The sequence below is a fragment of the Bidens hawaiensis genome, unplaced genomic scaffold, assembly GCF_021521415.1.
Source record: "Bidens hawaiensis isolate Kalapana, Puna unplaced genomic scaffold, B.hawaiensis_p1.1 tig00027304_1, whole genome shotgun sequence".
In the NCBI taxonomy this organism is placed as follows: Eukaryota; Viridiplantae; Streptophyta; class Magnoliopsida; order Asterales; family Asteraceae; genus Bidens; species Bidens hawaiensis.
In genome coordinates, this window is record NW_027494409.1 from 159,960 (window position 1) to 164,014 (window position 4,055).

Here is a 4,055-nt window from a genome sequence, read left to right on the forward strand (position 1 = left end):
CGCTATGTGTAATTAACGAATTAAAGGTAATTCATTAACGGAGGTTTGACGAACTAGCTCTGATTCGTTAAGGAATTGATAACGAATTAAACCCAATTTGTTTAGTAGTTCGTTAAGGGAGAACTAATGAATTAACCCCCAATTCGTTTTGGGTTGAGTTAGTTAAGGGTCCAGTTCGTTTGAAAGGTTCAATTCTTTATAGGATTCAGTTCGTTATGAAAGTCGATTCTTTATGAAGTAACGAACTAGCAATTCGTCATGAGACTGGAGTAACGAATGAATCCCATTTCGGTAAGGATCAAGTAACTAACTAGAAGGTTAGCGAAATGACGGACTAGTCCCTGGACTTAGAAAGATTGAGATAATTGAAAATTAGCCCTTGGACTTTGATAATTGATGAAAGATGCCTATAAAGGTTAGCAAGTAACGATTAACTAACCGGTAATGATTCAATGAAGTAAAACCGGCTTAGACGTGTAAGATTAATTAAGTAGCAATGATAATGGCTAGAGTAGTGTTTAACATCTCAATAATTAAACAGTTAGACGCGCACAGCTCGAGAAGGAATAACCATTAGCTGAAGAAGTAACCGAGTTCAGGTGAGTTTCTAGCCCCATTTTCCTTGTTATGTTTTCGAGGCTGTGTGCATACTCGATGTGAAGTGTGAATACACTTACCTTAAGTGGTAAGTGTATGCTATAGAAGATATACGAGGTAGCTATTATATAATGCTTGTCGGTGCGTGAACGATCTTCGGATATTGCACGTATCGCCAAGGATAGTGATTACCAAGTGGTTGTTAGTGTGTATGAATGCTATGATGTGATTTGTTTATTACGTAAATAATGTACTGATAGGAAGTGTGTGATATACAAGTAGAAGTAGAGCGTGATAGAAGTGGAGCGTGTTAGTAAGAGTGATAGTGGCATGACGATGGTACGTGGTAGGGTGAGCCTATACGTGCCTTCGTTATTAAAGTGGCATGACGTGAGTGCGTGGTAGGGTAAGCCTATTCGTGCCTCCGTTATTAAGTGGTATGACGATAGTACGTGGGAGGAAAAGCCTCTACGTGACTTCGTTAAATAAGTGGCATTTAGTGAGTACGTGGGAGGGTAAGCCTCTATGTGCTTTCGTAAACAAGTGGCTAAGTCGTTTGGGGAAGTTAAGTGGTTAAGTGGTAAGGTGAGCAAGATAGATAGATTGCTAGGTGTCTTCGGACACGTATATAAATGCATGTAGTGGTTGTATGATAAGTTTCTTGATTAACTAGAACTCACTCAGTGTAGCTGACTTTTAGTATGCACGCAGGTGAGCTGATTATAGAGTTAGCATGAGGACGGCTCATGGCATGGATTAAACGGCTAGCATCTGAATATAGAAGTAAAGATGTTTTAAATATAATGTTTGTGTTATGGTATCAAAGAAAAGATTTAATGTTTTGTAACGAATGGTTGATGTTTTATATTCCGCGAAAAGTTTTAACTAACTCTGAGTTGTAAGAACTGTGTTTATGAGTAAATCTGACGCTAAAATAGGGCTACCGGGAACGGGGCCTTACAGTGGTTGTGCAGATATGGCATATAAGTTCGAGCCTAAGCACAATATGTGTGCTTTTCTCCAAATAACATAGGAGAATCGCTCATTGTAACTGATGATAAACTGGCTCATCCGTTCAAACTTGTTGTATGCCCTCACTGAAAGCCCTATCATATACGGATATCAACATATACAAATTTATGTAGGTCAACACAATATGTTGAAGATGTTAATGGAAGACGAATAGACGCCACATTGCTAGGCCGAAAAGTGGAGATAACTTAGCAGCTTATCCGAACAAGTTTGAAATTAAATGACAACTTTGCTGAACAACCATATATACCATCCCCACCACACTCACCACTTCAAACCCAAACCCATGAACCATATATCCTATCTCCACCACACTCACCAATCCAATGAACCATCTATATTTTTGATCCAATAGAACCATATGTACCTGAATGCATTGAAAATCACTTGATAAACCAACCATACACACCATTCCAATCCCTATCCTACTCACTTAACATTGACCAATCAGAACATTCTTCCTCACCATCTACCCAAACCCAAAGCCAAGTTCCTTTAGTCCAAACTAGAAACCCATTACAACATTCAAGTTCACCCATTATTTAAAGCCCAATCCATCAAACTCAAACTACTCAAACATTTGAACCAATACCATTTAACTTTGACACTTCAGTATCCCCATCTTCAGGAATGAACCGATTGACAAACAATTTTGATATTTTAATGGAGAACTCTCACTTAGAAGCATAAAACTCTAAATTGAGGGCAAGGAACACATATTTGGAAAGACAATTACAAGATGCCCTGGAAAAGATTCAAACATTGCAGTCTGTGGATGAGAAGACCTCAAATGCACCAAAACAGGGGGAGAATAGTCCTGTAATTGATGCTTCTACTAAGAATTATCTAAATATGAATGGAGTGACTTATGTTGAAAGTGATGAAGAGGAGGAAGAGATGAATGTGAATGAGGATAAAGATAATGAGGTGGAAAGGGAGGATGAGGATAATGTGATGGTAAACGAAAATGTTGAAGAAAATATGGAAATTGATCAAGGTGTTGAAGATGAAGAGATGATTGAAAATGATTCAGACCATGACATCGTGTATGGTGAATTTGATAACATTGATTGTACAAGATGATGAAGTGGTTGATGAGGAGTCTGATGACCTGTTCAGGGATATAGATGAAATGCCACCTACAATAATAAAAGAGGTTGGCTCATCGAAACTCAATGATGAAGATGACGAAAGGATAAAGTTAAAAAGGGAAAGATGTTGTAGAGGATGAGAGCAAGCTACAACCCCTGAAGAAGAAGAAGAAGAAGATTGAAATCTCAAATGATCATATTATGCTAATATACGATTCTTCTGTGAAAGCCAAAGTACTACATGATCAAATGGTGAATGAAATGTTTGAAAGGGAGTTTTTGAACTACATGCTAACAGAGAAAGAAATGGATGAGCAAAGATTTCTCAAGGAACAAATTGAACTCCAGAATAAACCGCAAGAAGATGAAGAAGAGATTTACCAAAAGGTTCTTGAGGGACTCTTGGGGTTAAAGCAGACTGAAGATGCAAAGAAGGCTATGGCTGTAGTTATTGAAAAGTTTCAAGCTGAGAAAAAAAACTTGTTGAGAAAACTGTTAAAGTAACACCAAATGCTAAACCAATAACTAAAGAAAATCTTGATAGGCAGTTGGTGGTTGATCATGATGGTAGGAGGATACATGAGGAAATGGTTAAAGCATCATCTGAAAGGGTGGTTGCTGATTTATTGTAAGAAATAAGGTCTGTTGAGAAGGAATGGCCTGTAAACTTGGTTAAGTTTGCTAGAAAGAAAAAGAGGTATGGGCAAAATATTCCAAATTTTGAAGAATAATTAAACAAGAGAAAAGTTGAAAAGGTGAAGGTGATGTAGAAAAGGAGAAAGAGAAATCTAATGAAGAACCCATTCTTGCAATTCCTTTGCAGATGGTAAGTCTGAGGAATATGAGTTGAATAAAGACATTGTAACATTTGTTTCTTTTCAAACTCGAAAATCCACCCTATTTTAAAATTTTCGGTTGCGTTTACAAATTTATGTATGAATATAAATATATATATTTCAAGTTTTGTCTTATGTATTTTTTATTATGTTCATTAACCGACACGTTTTGATGCTCCAACTTATTTGTAATTATCTTTCGTTGATTTAATAACAATTACGACGTTTTATAACCATTAATAATTCTTGATCCATTTTGTATTATTCATTAATGAAATTTCTTAGTTCTAACATGCTCACTTAATCAAGTTACAAACTAGCCGATTATAAAACGTAAACAATCCAAAGATATTAAAGTATGTTAAGTTTTAATCAAGTTATGTACATTTATAAAGTTCATGGTTCGAAGAGTAAATAAAGTTTAAAAACAAACTATAAATGCATTGATAGTTGAGGGGCTAATTTATAGTTTATTAAAATTATAATAATAAATAACAAA